Source organism: Chionomys nivalis, chromosome 11, assembly GCF_950005125.1.
Source record: "Chionomys nivalis chromosome 11, mChiNiv1.1, whole genome shotgun sequence".
Classification (NCBI taxonomy): Eukaryota; Metazoa; Chordata; class Mammalia; order Rodentia; family Cricetidae; genus Chionomys; species Chionomys nivalis.
In genome coordinates this window covers 57,109,263-57,128,567 of record NC_080096.1, presented here as the reverse complement: position 1 = coordinate 57,128,567, position 19,305 = coordinate 57,109,263, and the positions used below count along the sequence as shown (strand labels likewise).

Genomic DNA, 19,305 nt, shown 5'->3' with positions numbered 1-19,305 from the left:
TGGAACCACATACAACTAATTAAATCTAATGAGTTTGCTTTCTGTTCCGTGCTGACAGAGGCTCTGGCTCTCTGTGACTCAGTGCTGGATTTCTCCTCCCAGTGCCAAGCCTGCTGATGAATGCGTGGGCGTGCTCAGTCAGCCCAGCATGCTTGGGTGCAAGTTCAAGGCTTTGTGTCTCCCTTGATGCTGTGGGCGACGTGACCTCTCTTTACAGTCGGGATTCAGACTACAGTGTCTCTTTTTCTGTTAGCATATTCTTTTCAGTTCTGCTAATGATTTGGGAGTGGACACATTTTTCTTACTCCCTTCCTTTCTTCTTCTCCTTTTTTTGTTGTTGTTAAGAGTCAATAGGCACTTCTCTGCTGGCTTCAGAAGCTACTTATCTAAAGGGTCTTGTACAATGAAGAACTAACTGCCTAACTACTTCGGGGAAGAATACAAGGCATTTAACAGAGAAATACTGTCTGCTTACCTACCTCTTAGAGACGGTAGATATTGTCTTGACTTTTTAAAAAGCAGGGAGGGGCTGGGGAGATGGCACAGCAGGTTAAGGCACTTGGCACCGAGCCTGACGATCTGAGTTGAACCCCGGGGACCACGCAGTGGAAGGAAAGAACTGACTTTTACAAGTTGTTCTCCGACCTCCTCACTCACACAGTGGCACACGCATGACACCTCCATCACAACAAATAAATGCGATAAAATATCTAAAAAGCAAGACATTTATTTGCATATAGATGGGATGCGTACAATAGCATACACGTTCGAAACATATTTTGATTATTGAATGGTTATTTCTATTAAAGTTGGCATGAAATCTAGACCATCTTCCACAGGGTTCCTGAATAAATGTAAATTCCACTCTCTGCATCCTCCAACCCTATCACCTCCTTATCCCCAACCTGGGAGGATGAGACAGGAGGATTGCAAATTTGAATCTACTCAAATGTGTTTGTGTGTGTTGGGCTGGCAGTGGGAAAGAGGGTGTGCTGGGGGTGGGGGAAGCAGAGTCTTTGGAAAACAGTAGTTTTTGCAATGGAATACATTTATGGAAACTCAATGCATTTTCTAGCACAGTACATGACTTATATATTTCAGTCCCGTGTTAATAAAAATTTTGTTTCTGACAATTTCTGGAACTCTTTCTTTCTGGTCTTGTCAATGTGCTAGCTGCTAAATTGAACTACAGGACAAGTTGGTTCCACACAGTTCTGGATTGCAACTTCAATCTTGAAATTGCGAAATTGTTGAAAGTTGTAGTGATGTTTTATTTGCATTTTTATAACTAAAGCTTGCCTGAAGGTCAGAGAGTATAGCAGCTGCCCTGGTCAGCCTATACAAACTAGGCAGTGGTGACACACACTTTTAATACCAGTAGCCACACTAATTTGCCATAGGAACCAGGCTGTGGTGGTATATACCTTTAATCCCAGCACTAGAGAGGAATATAAGACAGGAGAAGGTAGCTCCCAGTCAGTCTCATTCTGAGGATTCCTGGAGGCAGAGTCGCCATTTCGGACTGAGGTAGAGGTAAGAGTCAGTGGCTGGCTGTTTTGCTTTTCTGACCTTCGGGTTGTACCCCTGAATATCTGATTCTGGGTTTCTGTTAACCGTGCAACAGAAAGCTAACTTCCAGTGCCATAGTATTAAGAGCTGGGGCTATTGCTCAGTGGTGGAGCTATGCAAATTCTTGGGTTATCCCCAGCGTGGTAGGGGGTGGGGACGACAGAGAGGATGCACTTGGAGGTGATTGGATCATCATGACTCAATCCTCATGGACAGGATTTGTATCTTTATAAGAAAGGTTTGGCCAGGACTGATGAAGCATATCCTGAGAGGCTGAGGCAAAAGAATTATGAGTCAAAGTCAACTCAGCTACATAGTGTTTTGTTTTATTTTTATTTTTTAATTGTTTAAAAAATTGAGCTATATAGTTTTCTCCGCTCTCCTCCCTTCCTCTCCCCTTCCCTTCTACCCTCTCCCATGGTTCCCATGCTCCCAATTTACTCAGGAGATCTTGTCTTTTTCTACTTCCCATATACATTAGATTCATGTATGTCTCTCTTAGGGTCCTCTTTGTTGTCTAGGTTCTCTGGGATTATGAATTGTAGTCTGTTCTTTTTTTTTTTCTTTATGTCTAAAAGCCACTTGTGAGTGAGTACATAATATATTTGTCTCTGTGGGTCTGGGTTACCTGACTCAAAATGATGTTTTCTAGAGCCATTCATTTGCCTGCAAATTTCAAGATGTTTTTTCTGCTGTGTAGTACTCCATTGTGTAAATGTACCACATTTTCCTTATCCATTCTTCTGTTGAGGGGCATCTAGATTATTTCCAGGTTCTGGCTGTTACAAATAATGCTGCTATGAACATACATACTAATCCCAGCATTCCCTTAATTTTTTAGCAGAGTTAGGTAGATCTCTGTGAGTTCAAGGATAGCCTGGTTTACACAGAGAGTTCTGGGACAGCAGAGCTACAAAGTGAGGCCCTGTCTGGAAACAACAACAGAAATATTCTAATAGAAGAAGACATTAAGAGGTCTAAAATTTGTACTTGTGCACTTGGAAAACTCATGGGACTACCATCAAACTAAGAAAATCAGAAAGGCAATTATAAACCTCACAGAATTTCCCCTAGGGTACAAGAGATTGAATACAGAAGCAGGTTCAAAATTAATTTAGATAAATTCTTACAGAATGAAAGCAGTATAAATTATTGGGAGATCTAGAGGTGGTCTGTGGAATATAATTATTTTGCTGAGGTGTCGTACAGGAAACCAAGAATGACCTTGCAAATTTAATTTAGAACACTGCTTGTTAAGTTCCTGTTGACAGAACTATTGAGCTAGCATCTCTAGAGATGGCACCCAGGCTTCTTTTTAAGCTTAGTAATGTTTCTAAAAGGGCGCTGGGTTTCAGAAACAGCCAGGTAATGGACTGCTACCCCTTTTAAATACTTTCCTTTTTTAGACAGCTTTTGTGTCTGCTGTGTTGTGCCAGGTATACCAGATTTCTGTGCGATCATCTCTCTCCACTTCGCTAAAGAAAATGCTTGACTATATATAATACATGTTAGATATCAATAATACGCTTGGTAAAGTTCTTTAAAAACAGTACTTTCTAGATCAAATCATCAGAAATTTCCGGGCCTTGACGACTAAGCAAGTAGAAGGACCAGCACAGCATTGTGAAGCGAAGGCTCTGAGCAGTAGCTACAGGAAGCAAGCTGATTCTGCTTTAAAATTTCTGAACCCTTGGCACTACCAGTACAGTTCTCCGTCCCCCACCCCGCCCTCTTCCTCCCGCTTTACAAAAGTCTCCAAAGATCTAGAAGCTGCCCTGCACCTCCCAAAGTTGCCCTGGGACAGTCTGCCAACAGGACCCACTGGCTCTGTGCTGTGGCTTCTTCAGACAGGATCTTTTGATCTCGCGCCCGGCAGCGTCAGCCGGGGCGCGAATTTCATTCTGCATCACTGCGGCTACCGAGCCTAGCTTGGGTTACCCGCGCCCCACCCCCCCGCGGGCCCCCCCCCCAACCCAGAGGCAGTGCACCGTCTAAGAAGGGACGCGCAGGCGCACGCCCCAGTCGAGGAGGCGGGACTAGCTTTTTGAAGTCGGCCTTTTATTGGCTGTCTTTATCAGGCTCCGCCCCCTGGATGGCGGAGGCGGCGCGTGGGCCAAGTCAGGCTACCGTGCGGGCTGCGCCAGTGGCAGAAGTGAGGTAAGCCATGCGGCGTGGCTGGGCGTCCACCGGCAGCCACTGAGTGGGCAGCCTTCACATCAGGGCAGCCTGCAGCCGCTGCCAAGGGAGCGAGGGCGGCCGAAGCCGGGGGACTTGGGCTGGGCTGCAGGCCGGCGGCGGAGCATGTGGCGACAGGGCCGGGGCGGCGCGGGAGGCGGGCAGGGCTCTTGACCTGCTGCCCGTTCTGCGTAGCCTTGAGCGGTTCCCAGGTCTGCAGCGTCGGGGCCGGCTCGCTGTTGGGGGGCTTGGCGACCCAAGTGGCCGGTATGATTCGGATGGCTTACCTGCCCCAGGTTGCAGTGGTCCCTCTCCTTGACCCCGGCTCTAGTGCGGGGCAGCGTAAGGGATACTGGTGCCCTCCTGCTTGGCCTGGGATAACTGCCCTCATTCCCTGGGACTCAGATGCAGGTTATGTCTGTCCTCTTGAATGCAAAGGCTATTGGGTGGGGTGAGCAGATTCTGGTTTCTGCCTCAGGCCTCAGGCGTTGAAGGGTTTATACTGAGGCTTCCGACTGTCCTGCAGCTAGGTGGAGGTTTGCAGGCACCTGCTGTTTTGTAGCACTTACTCGGAGTTTCAGACCTGGTGCCTTGACTCCTTGTTGGGAGGTTTTGGATTCAATGAAGTCATCTTCTCCATTATGCAGTCATTGACTCATTCATTGCAAACTTTTTAATCGAGTTCTTCGAACGACATTCCCCGTCTTTGCTTTCCTGAGTTGATAAGATTTGAGATGGGTTTTTTTCTTGCTCTTTTGCTGTTGATGTGGTTCTTTTTCAGGATCTAGATTTAGATGCAAAAGATGGAACTCTCTAGGACCTCGTCCAAAGGTCCTTTTTACCTTCTAATAAACCTTAAAAGACATTGGCCCCGAGAGGGTAAATCCTAGTAACTGTGCCGCTAAAGACCACAGACAGATGGGCTTCCTATCTGGAAAGTGAAGGGGTGTGATCACAAGTGTTCTGTAATTTTGGAATATTCAAGGAGAGATGGGCATACGGCAGATTCACTGAACCGTCCTAGCAATTGGGAACCGACAAAATTAAAAACACAGAACACATTTTATGATTATGTATTTTTTGCTTCATTGACAAGTGATTCTGTTCACACTTGAAGCAAATGCATGGTTACAATTTTGATTGACACCCAATTTCTGCAAACAAAACACCAACCATGACTCTTCTAAATTTTGAAGTGTGACAGTCATGAACTTTCCAGTTACATATAAAGGTACTCTATGGAGACAAGTAGATAAGAATGCAGTTTTCAAAGCCTTCGATTTGCTTTGGTAATATGTGATAGCCAAAACATCTGCCTTATTTATTTATCAAGTTAATCTTACCAATGGTTACCATTCCTTCCTTGTTAATATCTTGCTTAGTTTTTTAATTAAAATATTTAAACATTTATTGCTTCTTGTTAACATTTTGTGGGTTTTAATTGCTTGGTAAGTCTAATGAGGCCTGATAACCCAAAAGTAAATAAATCGTTACTTCACAGTAAAGAAATTCCTGTGGAGACGTAATGGTTTTTCATATGGTGATTGACTAATGGCACTTACTAGTAGAACAGTTCACCCTTTTCTAGTGTAGAATAATTTCTAAGGTAATTATTCTGATATTTCGAGCCTCGTGACACCTTTTGGCATTGTCCATAAGCTGTTAGTTGAATGAATATCAGGAGTGTAAATCTATTGCAGTCACTACTAGGAGTAAGTGTAGTATATAGAGCTATTTCATATGACAAAATACAGCGTAGCTTTAGAAATATACATTAAATCTGTGATTCATAAATAGCAGTAACCCGGGTCGAACTTATGTGTACCATTTCCACCGTGGGAAATAAGAATCGCTAAACTACTAGGGCAAGTGATGTTTGTCAGCTCCCCTTATTTAAATGATTAACACAGACTTTTTCAACAGTCTCAATCTCGTCCATTTTCAACACTAGATTAAAATATTTTAATGTGTGGTCTTTTAATTTTTTTAATCTCTATCAAGTCGCATTGAAAGTAATACAATGGCATTTATGATTTTTTTCATTTTGCTAATTTCTTTTTTCTTTCATTCAGTCTGAGTATGCATTGTTTGTTTTATTATTTCTTTATTTGTATAGATGAGGATGACCTTGAGCTTCTGATTGTCCTGCCTCAACCTGCACAGTGCTGAAATTAAGGCACATGCCATCCTTTCTGGTGCATCACTTGCTGGGGATTGAAATCAATACCAAAAGTACCTTTTAAATAGGTTATTATTATTATTGTTGTTGTTATTATTAATTTTATATTATTATTAATTATTGTTTTTTTGTGTTTACGTGAAACCAGGTCCCTATGAAAGCCAGAGGCATCAGATCCTTTGAATCTGTAGTTATAGGTGCTTGTGAGCCACCTGATGTGAGTGCTGGGAGCCAAACTTGAATACTCAGTCTTCTAGCAATATGTACTCTTTTTTTTCTCCATTTATTTATTTATTTATTTAAAAATTTCACCTCCTTCCATCCTCCCATTTCCCTCCCAGTCCCCTCCTCCCCCTTCCCCTTGCTCTCTAGACATAAGAGAAGTCAGGGTGCCCTGCCTTGTGGAAAGTCCAAGACACCCCTCCCCTTCATCCAGGTCTAGGAAGGTGTGCATCCAAACAGACTAGGCTCCCAAAAAGCCAGAACATGCAGTAGAATCAAAATCCAGTGTCATTATCATTGGCTTCTCAGTCCGTCCTCATTGTCAGCCACATTCAGAGAGTACGGTTTGATCACATGCTCGTTCAGACCCTGTCTCTCTAGGCATCTGAGTAGTTTGATCATATAGATCCCTTAACTTATGAAGAGGTTATAAGCCCCAAAATTTTATTGTAAGTTGAAAATATTGTACATCAAAAATGCATCTAAGCCGGGCGGTGGTGGCGCACGCCTTTAATCCCAGCACTCGGGAGGCAGAGGCAGGCGGATCTCTGTGAGTTCGAGACCAGCCTGGTCTACAAGAGCTAGTTCCAGGACAGGCTCCAAAATCACAGAGAAACCCTGTCTCGAAAAACCAAAAAAAAAAAAAAAAAAAAAAAAAAAATGCATCTAAGAAGAATGAGCATGATGTGTAATTGTGTGGCCAAGACAGGTGGCTTTCTCTGAGTTTGAGACTAGCCTGGTATACAAAGTGAGCTCCAGGCCAGCTAGTGCTACACAGTGAGAATCTGTCTGGCTCAGTGAAATATAGTGCTTGCTGTGAGAACTGGAGTTTGGATTCCCTAACACCCATGTAGATTATAAATAAATAAGCACCTGAAATCACAACATGCAAGTGCTGAATCAGAAGATCCCTGGTGCAAGCTACTTATCTAAACTGGCTTGAACTGACCAGCCGTGGGTTCAGTGAGAAACACTGCCACGGTAAATAAAATGGAGGTTGGTTGTGGAAACCACTTGGTGTTAATTTTGAGTCTTCATACAAATGCGCATACACCCATGTCCACATATGTACCTATACACATACCAATACTCATGCATACATTTATAGAACACACATATGTGCCAAAAAGTAAGAGTAAAAATCCACGAAAAAAATTTCTTGAGTGTTGGGGAGGTGCTCTATTGGCAGAGTGCACGTTGCAGTCTGGAGGACGTCTGTTTGAAGTCCTCTGGAACCTGTGTTTAAAAATGAATCTGGATGTGGGGGCTTGCGGTCATAATCCTAGTGAAGGGAAGCTGAAGACAAGTGGATTCCTCAGTTTTGGTGGCCAGTCTGCCCAGCCTGCTTGGCCGAGGCCAGGCCTCAAACAAAACATAGAGCCCCCAAGGAATGACAGCTGAGGTTCTCTTTGACTTCTTCTGCCACATGTACATGGACAACTGCATGCACACCCACACACATGCACACAATCTATTTAGTATATCTAGTTTGCTGATCATCATGGCCTGGTTACCCTTTGTGATCCAGTGGCTGACTGGAAGCTGCTGATTGCTGCCGCCTTCCAAAATGCCCAGCAACATGCTCCGTGTGTTGCTAGCTGAGAAAAAGATCATAATCAAATTCCAAGATGCAGTTTCTACTGAGTGTGTATTGCTTTCACACCATTGTGAAGCTGAACAGAAACGTCAGTCAGATCATTTTAAGTCAAGGACTGTATTAAGATTGTCTCACCTTACCTGGGCGGTGGTGGTACACACCTTTAACCCCAACACTCAGGAGGTAGAGGCAGGTGGATCCCTGAGCTTGAGGCCAGCTTGGTCTACAAAACTAGTTCCAGAACAGTCCAAGTTACACAACGAAACCCTGTGGTTCCTCCCCACTCCCAAAGATTGTCACATCTTTTACTTTAAAGTTTGACAGTTCGGTCTGGGAGCCGTGATATCTACCTGTAGCACAACCCTGGGTACTCAGGAGAGTGAGGCAAGATGATCCCTTGAGCCCGGGATTTTGGTGCAACACCACATAGCGTAGTGAGATCCCACCCTCTCTTATAGAAATAAAGAAAAAAGGCTGCACAATTCCTTGTTGTTTTTGGTGGGAAAACGTTTATTTAGAACAAAGTAAGGTGAGTTATTTAGTGTGTTATTTATTTATTGATTTACTTCTTAAAGATATAGTCTCACTATGTGTATCGTATATCTCACTGTGTATATTAGACTGGCCTCAAACTCACAGAGATCCATTTACCACTTCTGAATGCTGGGATGAAATATTTTTTAATGACTTATCTTTTCATTTTCCTGGAGACCAATGAATCGTTCCATCCAAGCAAGTAGACTGAATATTTTAGTTCTTTTTAGTGTCCCACAGTATGACTTCCAGTCTCTATTGAGTCAGAAGAATGGTTCCTTGCTAATTTGGTGGATGAACATGTTGAATAAATGTTATGATTGTGTGTGTTATAACTATAGTTTTGTATCCCGTCTATACTGTTTTCTTTCTTGAATCCCAGCACTTGGGAAGCAGGGGCAGGCAGATATTTGTGAGTTCAGTGTCAGCCTGGATGGTGAGTTCCAGGAAGACCAGCACAACATAATAAGAGAGACTCTCCCTCCAAAAACAGAAAAGGAAAAGCCTTTTTCTTTGGCCTACTTGCTTTCAAGATTTACTTTAAATTTTACTGTTTAATAGTCATTGAGTATGCTGGTTACTAAACTAAAGCTTCGGTTTCTAGTATATGCTGTCAGGACTCAATTAGTGAGTGGGGATGGAGGACAGGCTTTATATTTTGAGTTTTGAAGCATTTAAATGAATGGAACTTTCTCTTGTATGGCTGTGCATGTGCGTTTGTGTGTGAATATAGATGAGTGTGCCATGGAGCAGTGTGAGTTACATGACATGGGTGCTGCGAGCCAAACTCAGGTACTCTGAAAGAGCTCCCCGTGCTTTTAACCACAGAGCCATCTCTTCAGCCTAGAGTAGAGGCTTTTAAAAAAGTATTTTTAAAAGTCTTTGTTTTTATTGTATATTTATGGGTGTCTTGCCTGTATGTATGGCTTTGCACTATGTGTACGCAGTCCCCAAGGAGGTCAGAAGAAAGCATTGGATTCCCTGGAACCGGAGTTACAGTTGTAAGCCAGCATGTGGGAATTGGGAATTAAACCTAGGTCTTCTGGAAGAGCAGCTAGACCTCTTAACTACTGAGGCATCTGTCCATCTTTGCATTAAAGGCTTTTAAACATGAAATATTTTAGTTTACAATGGATTTTTGAGATACAACCTCACTATAAGGAGGCATGTATATCAGAATTTAAGCCTTTAGGGTGCTGATGGGATGTAGGGCTCAGGCTGATATGGAACAACAAGAATGGTGTGTTGGGTGCATCACCTACCTGAACACTGATACAGGTGATAACTAATGGGGGAGGAGAGGTAGGGAAGAGGTAGGCTTGTGATCTTGGTTTTTGAAGTTTTTGAGTGCCTGTTAGTAGGAACAGGGGTGTTAGCTCCACTTACGATGTGAATCTTGAAGTTCGGAAAGTTGATTCATCTCTGATGTGGGCCACCAAGGATGGGAAGCTATTTTCATCAGATTGTGGAAATAGGGGAACATCTTATGAAGAGCCAAGGATGTAAGAACATTTATTGATCAGTATTGGAGTCCAAAAGGTTGGGGGGAGGGAAGAGTGTTTAGTGGGCGGAAGGCATCTTTAAAGTGTCATGGCAGGCTGGCTTAGTCTGTAAAGTGCTTGCTTCACAAGCATGAAGACGTGAATTGAGATCTATAGGACCCACATAAAAGCTGGTGTGATCATGTTCCAAGTTGGTAAGCCCTGGGGTGAGAACTGCTCCAAAAAATAAGGCAGAGGATGATCAAGGGTGACATCCAGCATGGACCTCTGGCCCTCACATATGTGCACATGCACGCACACACACCTGTATACACATATGCACATAGTCACATGAACAGGTACATAGCCCCCACACATGCACACATATGCAAACACACATGCATCCACATTGGGTAACTTACAACTATCTAGAACTCAACTTCCACTGGATCTGATTCCTTTTTCTTATCTCTACAGGCACCTACACTCTTTTTGGTTTTTTGAGACAAGGTTTCTCTGTAGCTTTGGAGCCTGACCTGCAACTAGCTCTTGTAGACCAGGCTGGCCTCGAACTCACAGAGATCCGCCTGCCTCTGCATCCTGAGTGCTGGGATTAAAGGCGTGCTTCCGGCGGCAGTCTTGTGATGCATATAAGTCCATGTAAATACACACACACACACATACACACACTCACAAAAATAATAGTTTATCCCAATTGTCTTCAGATTTAATGTATAGAGGTGGAGAATTAGTTTACTTCTGAAATGAGTCGAGTAGCAGTCACTTTGAAAAGGGATATTGATGTGGGATGCCCTTCTGTATGTTGTGACTATGTTTTATTACCATTGATTAATAAAGAAGCTGCTTTAGCCTATGGCAGGGCAGAATATAGCTAGGTGGAAAATACAAACAGATACAGGGAGAAAGAAGGTGGAGTCAGGGAGATGCCAGCAGCCATTGGAGAAGCAAGATGTGAATTAATATAAAATAATAGAAATGGGTTGATATAAGTTATAAGAGCTGGTTAAGCTGGGCAGTGGTATTACACACCTTTAATCCCAGTACTCGGGAGGCAGAGACAGGCAGATCTATGTGAGTTTGAGACCATCCTGGTTTATAGAGCGAGTTGCAGGATAGGCTTCAAACCTACAGAGAAACCATGTCTTGAAAAACAAAATCCAACAAAACAAAACAAAAGAGCTAGTTAATAACAAGCCAAACAGTTTGTAATTAATGTTAAGCCTCAGAGTGGTTATTTGGGAACTGGCAGGTGGGAGAGAAACCCCCAGTTACAGGGTGTATATCAAGAATGAATGACATTTAAGACCGTGGCTTGGCCTCCTCTCTTTTCCTTCCCTTCCCAGGACCTCTCCAATGTTAGACAAGCACTCTACCACTGAACTATGCTCTCAGCCAACCATAGCTTTCACCTTTCTTGTGTTTTGAGACAAAGTGTTGCTATATACCCTAGACTGGCCTTGAACTCTCGGCAATCCTCCTGCCTTAGTTTTTCAAGTGCTATGATTATAGGTGATATCTGGTTATCTTTCTAGTTAATGTCTTTTGTCCTTTCTGCCTATAATACTGTCAGTACAACAACCAGAGTAATTTTTTTTAAATGTGAGTTGTATTTCTTTTGCCTGAATTCCCTTAATGGCTTTTTTTTTTTTTTTTTTTTTTTTTTTTTTGCCACCCCCTTAAAAAGGACAGTCAGTCTTTCTAGTTACCTAAAAGGTTTGCTATGATCTGACCCAGTTTTGGCCACTTTACTGCACTTCCACCTCAGTCAATTATTTTCAGATGAGCTTGTTCCTCATTCACACGAGACATGTTCTCACATGGGGTTTTTGTCTTGCTTTTTCCCCACTGCCTGGAGTTCTCTTTTGAGACTGTGGCCTGCTCTGCTTCATTACCTCCCTGAGCCTTGGGCTCAACTATCAACTCTGTTCGTGAGCCTTTTCTTGCCCGTCTCCCATAAAACTGGAACCCTTTCTTCGAGTCACCTCTTTTCCTGTCCTTGGCGCATTTTCACAGTGCTGTGAGGTACCGTTTTGCGGCTGCTTGCCTTCTCTCCTAAGATCAGAATCTAGCAGGGCGGGAGCCTCTGTCTCACGTGCTTCCTACAGTGCCTGCTGCACAGGTTTCTCTTCCGTGTCTTATGGAAAAGCCCTAGAACTAATTGTGAGCTCTCATGTGAGGACAATTTTGGCTTCCTGTACCAGATACCTTAGTAGTCCACTTCTTAATTTGATTTTTTTTAAGGTCTGCTGGCTGAAAGGTGGCTCAGTGGTTATGAGTGTTTACTTGTTTACTGTTCTCTCGAGGAACTAAATTCAGTTCCCAGCAGCTTACAGCCACCTGTATCTACAGCTCTAAGAGCACCTGACACTTCTGGCCTACATCAAGACTCTATATTTTGCAAGAAAAAGTATCATGGTTTCCTTTAACTGCATTGAATAATTGCTATTGGCACAGAGCAGAAATATCGCTTTGTGGTTTATGTCAGTTATGTTTACAGCAAAGCTGATGGCTAGAGTTGTAGCTTAGTGGGAGAATGCTTGTCCAGAATGTACAAGGCTGTGGTGGTTTGATTCTGTAGCACTGCAAAAGACAAACCAAGTCAAAACAAAAGCCAAGCTGATGGATGGGCCTGTGACTCAGTTGATAGAGTTCTTGCCTGTCCTGGCATGTATGAAACTCTGGGTTATATTCCCAGTGTGACATCGTTGGGGGTGGAGTGTCCCAGCACTCAGGAAGCAGAGGCAGAAGGATTAGAAGGTCAAGGCTATTCTAGGCTATTTGGGAGATCCTGGCTAGCCTGAGCTACCCAAGACTCCATCTTAGTCAACCTACGCACCAGCCAGCCAATACATCAACAGTAACACCGGAATAAAACCAAGTGGCTGATACGAAAGGGTTGTAGTATAAGGTAGACAAAGTTAAAATCTTTTTAAATTGTTGAAATCCCCCCCCCATTATCAACTGAGCATATCTGATGAGAGATGTTTTGCTATTCAAAATAAAAGTATTTTAAATTTTAATATATGGCATAATCATCTTATAAAATCAGTTTGAACCATGACATTATGATAATGAGCATAACATTTAAAGTGAATGATTCTGAATAAAATTTATAATCTCTTAAATGCCTCATTTTCTTTTATTGCATGCCATTAACAAAATCTTTCATACAGAGGAGTGATACATGATTATATATTTTTTTAAAACAATGAATATTTAAATCTTAACTCTTTTTTAGTTACTTATTTTGCCCATTTTGGTCTTTCAAATTCCATGTTTATTTATTTGCTTTTGTGTGTGTGAGTGCATGTGTCTGTATGGAGTGCACATGCTTATCATAGCGTGAACGTAGCTCTCAGAGGACAGCTTGTGGGAGCGGCTCTCTTTCCACCAGGTGGGTTCTTTGGGTTAGATTCATGTTGTCAGGATTGGTAGTGAGCGCCTCTGCCTGCTGAGCCATCCTTGTGTCAATTTTCTTTCTTTTGCTTTTCCCCCATTTTTTCACTGTATAGCTCCAGCTCGTTGGAACTTGCTATGTAGACCAGGCAGGCCTTGAACTCATGGAGATCTACTTATCTCTGTTTCCCGAGTGCTGAGATTAAAGGTGTGCACCACCATGCCAGGCCCATCTTCCTTCCTTCCTTCCTTCCTTCCTTCCTTCCTTCCTTCCTTCCTTCCTTCCTTCCTTCCTTCCCTCCCTCCCTCCCTCCCTCCCTCCCTCCCTCCCTCCCTCCCTCCCTCCCTTCTTTTTTGTCTTTTCCCTCCTATTTTTTTAAATACAAATACATCTACTCCCAGCTCCCTACATCTCCCCTCTTCCTCATCCACTTCAGCCCTCCAAGAGACAACAACGACAAAATAAGACAAGGCAAGAGCTCTTCCATTGAAACTGGACAAGTAAACCCAACAGGAAGAAAAGAGTTCTGGGAACAGGCAAAAGAGTTAGAGATGGACTTGTGCCCGCTGTTAGGAGTCCTACAAGCTAACAGTCACAGCATATACACACAGGCCCCGTGCTTGCCTCTTCAGTCTAAATGAGTCCATATACGCCCTGCTTAGTTGATTCAGTGGGCCGTGTTTTCCCGGTGTCCTTCCATCCCTCTGACTCCTATACTCTCTCTTCCCCTTCTTCCTCGGGATTCCCTCAGCTTCGAGGGGAGGGACCTGATGGAGACCTCCAATTTATACTTTCTCTCTGAGTAATTCTCACTGTAGGTCTCTGCATATACTTCCATCTGCTGCTGGAGGAAGCTTGTCTGATGATGACAGACAAGGCACCAATCTATGAGTATAGCAGTCTATCATTAGGAATCATTTTATTGATTTTCTTTTTTTGTCCTTTTTTTGCCAGTTGTATTTGGTTCTATGCTAGGCCTTTGGGCTATCCAGTCTCTGGTTCATGGCCATCCAGGTAATGTCAAGCATGGGCTCCCTCTCATAGAGAGGGCCTCAAGTTAAATCAGACATTGGTTGGCTACTTTCCCAAGTTCTGTGCCACTATTGCTCAAAGGATTTGTGTGTGGATCGGTGTCCAGGTTTCTTTTTCCATAGTCTGCAGAGTACCTCCACTAACCCAAAAGACTAAACATAGGGGTGAGTGCTCCGTATAGCTTTACCTCTGTGTGTTCAGTGAGCTATGTGGATGTTGTCCTTGGCAATAGAGCCCTGCTCTCAGTGTTTGGAGAGAGACCCTCTGTCCTGGCATTGGCTTGGGTTGTTTAGGAATCTCCACAGGACCCCCTTGGCCAACAACTCCACGGAATACAACACAGTCCCACCGCTGGAAGTCTTGCCTCGCTATAAGAGATGGCCATTTCAGACTCTGTGCCTCCATTACTAGGAATCCTCAGTAGGATCACTCTCACAGATTCTAGAAAGTCCCCCCTGTCCCCAGATATGATTCCTTCTTCTGTTTCCATCTGCTCCCAGTCCACACACAAAATTATTTCCTCTTCCCAGGGAGTTCCATTTGTCTCTCCTGGAGCCCTCGTCTTTACCTAACCTCTCTGGGTCTGAGGATTGTAGCTTGATTATTGTTTACATAACAGCTAATATCTGCTTATCAGTGACTACGTACTATATTGGTCTTTGTGAGTCTGGGCTACATCTCTCAGGATGATTTTTTTCTAGATGCATCCATAGGCCTGCAAGTTTCCTGATGTCATTTTTTTTTTTAACAACGGAGTAATACTCCATTGTTAAATGTATCACATTTTGTTACTGATTCTTTCATTGAGAGACACATGTAGGTTGTTTCCAGTTTCTATTATGAATATGCTTCCATGAACATAGTTGAGCATAGTTACGGTAGGATGGAGCATTCTTTGGGTATATGCTCAAGAGTGGTATACATGGATCTTGAGGTAGATCAGTTCTCAGTGTTCTAAGGAGTTGCCATATTGATTTCCATAGTGGCTGTACAAGTTTGCACTCCTACCAGCAATGGAGGAGTGTGTACCACCCTGCCAGGCCCATTTTCTTTTAAGCATCTTACTGTGGAAAATTTCAAGTGCAACATGAATAAAGAGTTAATTTCACCAAATTATTTTGTCAATCTCATGTTAGCTTTAACATTTATCCACTACAACCCATCATACATTTGCCTATTTCTTTCTTCTTTCTTTAGCTTTGTGTGTGTGTGTGTGTGTGTGTATGTGTACACATGCGTACACAGTCTTGGTGTGTAACTAACTCATGCTGGTGTTGAATTTGTAATTCTTTGTTCCTGCCAGTCCATCTCTGGGATTACAGGTCTGTGCCATCATGCCCAACTAGTTTATAGCGTTTTAAAGCTGCAGGATACCTAGTGCTTAGAGGGTTAGTGAGGCTTTGTAGCAAGTCAAAAGTAGATGGGCTTGGCAGATGTTGTTAGCAGCAGTGGAGCTGTGTATGTGTATTCATTGTGACTCCTGAATGCAGCCAAGCATACAAGTTCCAGCATTTGTTGTGTGTAGTCAAGGGTGGCTCCACATAACAAATAACTATGTACTCTAATCTTACCATTATTTTCTGTGGCATTGTTTTTTACAGAGATGGACAGAAACAAATCATACTCTAAGGATTTAGGAGGGTCACATGTCATTGTATTATTTTAAAAACAGATGAATAACTGCTTAGTTGTCTACATTTTAGTATCGTTTCTGCTTTCTTCCCATTATCTGACCCATAGCTTATGGATTCTATATTACCTTTTTCTAGCAGTCTAGTTTACCAAGAATGTTAAAAAAAAATGGTTTACTCAGCCTGCCACTGAAACTTGTATCCTTAGCTAGGTGAACTCATGCAGATCGTTACTGTAGTTAATAACAATGTGTTCTGGACCTTGGAGGGAGGTGTACTTGCTGCTCAAAGCATGAGGTCTTGAGTTCAAAAACTGTATCACTTCCTGTCCAACATCCTCCAAACATCCTTGTAGACCTCCATGTGCACTGGCGTGTTTATACACATATACAGTGGTGTGTACACATAGACACCTGCACATACCACACATACCACACATACCACACATGTGCTTACAGAATAAACTTATGCTTAAAAAAACATACTGTATTGTGTAGTAGAACCTAGTGAGAGTAGATCTCAGCTGTCCTGAACCTGCCTTCGCCACAGGTAACTATGAGGTGATGGAATGCTAGATTGATTGAAATGACCAGTTCACAACATATACATACATCAAAACATTATATATGCCCTAAGCATATATAATTAAACCCTTTTTAAAATTACTGTTGTTATTATTACTGTTGGGGTTGGGGGAAGTGATGTGCTAATGTGGAAGTCAGAAGAGAACTTTCAGTTCTCTATTCGGGGATAAAACTCAGGTTCCCAGATTTGCATGGCAAGCACTTTAACTTTTTAACCTGCTGAATCATCTTGCTAGCTCAGAAGGTGTGTGTGTGTGTGTGTGTGTGTGTGTGTGTGTGTATCTAATGAAACGAGATCTTATTATATAGCCCTGGCTGGCCTCAAACTTATTATATAGTCCAGGCTGGCCTTGAACTTCACCACACCCATCCTGTATATATAATTTTTTAAATTGTCAACAAAACCTCTGTACGATATAGGAAAATGTAAAAGCATAAATGAAAAAATATATCTAAAGTAACTCGTCACTGTCTCTTTCCTGATATGTCTATACATTCCTCTATATTCTTCTTGCCTATCTAACAAACTTACCCTTCCTCCCTCCCTCCCTTCATTGGGTCTCATGTAGTCAAGACTGGCCTCTAACTCAAACCTACTATATTGCCAAGGAGAACCTTAATGTTTATCCTGCTTCTACCTCTTGCATTCTGGGATTACAGGAATATACCATTGGGTATGTCCAGTTTTTATAAGTTGCTAGGGCTCAAACCCACGGCTTCATGCATGCTAGGTAGCACTTGCCCACGGAGCTATGGGCCTAGCTCCTCTTCTGTATTATTGTGGTAACCTCATAACAGGGGCTTCATTTCCTTCCTCTCTTTTTTTTTTTTTTAAGGGTGTATTCACTTGGGAGCTGTGATAATCTTTTAAAAATGTCAGCCAAACATGTCTCTGTCCCAGATACTCTAGTACTTGCAATATTGGCTCAGAAATGTGCATGTCTCACAGCAAAATCCCTGTAAGCCCTAAGGTGACTGGATGCTGCTTCATCCTTCAGTTTCACTTCCCAGCTGCATCATCTTGAGCCAACAAAACTGGTGTCTTAGATAGAGGATGCTAAACATCCTCTGCCTCCGGGCCATTGCTCTCAGTGTTTAAGATTTTTATCATTAGTTGTGTGTATCTGTTTGTGTCTCTGTGTGTGCACTCATGCACAGCTATGTGGGTGCCCACTGAGGCCGGAAGTGTCAGGTCCCCTAGAGCTGGAGTTACAGGTGGCTGTGAGCTGCCAGTTATGGGTTCTGGGAACTGAATTTGGGTTCTCTAGAGAACAGTAAACTCTCACAACTACTGAGCCACCTTTCAGTTCCCAAAAGACTTTCTTTATTCTTTAACAGATGCTAACATATGTGAAGACTGTCCTTGTTCTTACCTACCAATGGCAGCAACTTTGCCTTTGCAGATACTATGTTGTATGTATATTAGAAAATTTGTATAAACGAAATCTTCCTGCTGCAGTTTTGCCAACTAAAATTTTGTACCCTCTACTGATTAAATGACTAGAGAATGTTGAGCACACTGGAGGAAGACAATTTTTCTTCAGAGGCAGATGATGAATTTCCTGACAAACAGTTTAGAACCAAGTGTAATTCCATTAGATTACTTGTTTGGAGTTGTGCAGGACTGTTACAGCTTCTAATAACTCATAGGTGTGACTTTCTCATTACATAGTACTTAATAAGAGGCATAATTGGATCAAATGAGACTTTTTTTTAACCTTGGTGCTATGATGAAACTGCCTTTTAGGTAGGTGATAAAAGACCATGGCTTCCAGTGATTTTTATTGAGAGTAAAATAATTTATCTTATGCCTTTATTTGAATATAATTAATAACTCCATTGTAATTAAAAAAATAATATATGCCTATTGTAAGAAAAAATTAACATAGCAAAGATAATGACAAACGTAATAGAATATTATCATAATATCACCTATCATGCTCTTACCAGAGATAACCTGTTTGTTTACTTTGTTCTTTTTCTTTTCTCTCTTTTTTTATTCTGTTGTAAGCATTTCTTTCACATGTATGTATGTATGATATGTGTGTGTGTGTGTTTCAGAGGCTAGCCTTAGGTGACAGTCCTCGTCCACCTTGATGGAGAGAGTCTCTCACTGAGACTGCTGTGAATGCCATGCCAGCTGACCTGTGAGTGGACGAGTGTCCTGTCTCCTGCTCTCAAGGTTTGGGTAATCTTGCTCTGGGATTAGGTGCTTCAGCTGTGTCGAGCTTTTTCTTTTCCTCCTGCCTTTTAAAAGGATTTATTTCCATTATTTAAAAAAGTATATGTATAGCTGGGCCACGGTGACACACACCTTTAATCCCAGCACTCAGGAGGCAGAGACAGGTGGATCTCTGTGAGTTTGATGCCAGCCTGTTCTATAGAGTAAGTTCCAGAACAGCTAAGACTGTCACAGAGAAACCCTGTCTCAATAAAGAAAAGTACGTGTGTGTCTGTTTTGGGGTCTGTGCACACAAGTGCAGGTGCCAGAGAAATCATAAAAAGTGTAGATCCCCTGGGTCTGGCATTACAGGTAGTTGTGAGCTGCCCAACACAGACCCAGTTGGGCAGATTTCTCTGTAAGAGCCCTATGTACTCTAAATCACTGAACCATCTCTCTAGACCTTTGCGTCCAGCTTTCCTGGGACTCGGGGTCCACGCTCAGCCCTTGGGAGCGGCTAGGAGAAAGCTAACTCTCCCAGAGTGGTTAGTTTTGGCCTGCTGGGCTTTCATCTAGTACTCATCTGGTTAGTCTTTCACTTCTAACAGGCTAAAACGTTCCATTAAGACTATATATGTTAAAATAGTGCATTGGCTTAAAGCTCTTGTAGACCAGGCTGGTCTCGAACTCACAGAGATCCGCCTGCCTCTGCCTCCCGAGTG

At 42.6% G+C, this 19,305-nt stretch overlaps 1 protein-coding gene across 3 annotated transcripts in view; it reads left to right on the top strand.

Annotated features, from left to right (window-relative positions):
- Positions 1-3,664: 3,664 nt before the first annotated feature.
- Focad (focadhesin) overlaps positions 3,665-19,305 on the top strand; it is a 283,297-nt gene continuing 267,656 nt past the window's right edge. For all 3 annotated transcript variants that reach the window (XM_057783564.1, XM_057783562.1, XM_057783566.1), the window contains exon 1: positions 3,665-3,726. The gene's annotated coding sequence lies outside the window, so the exon portion shown is untranslated. The remainder of the gene's footprint in view (positions 3,727-19,305) is intronic.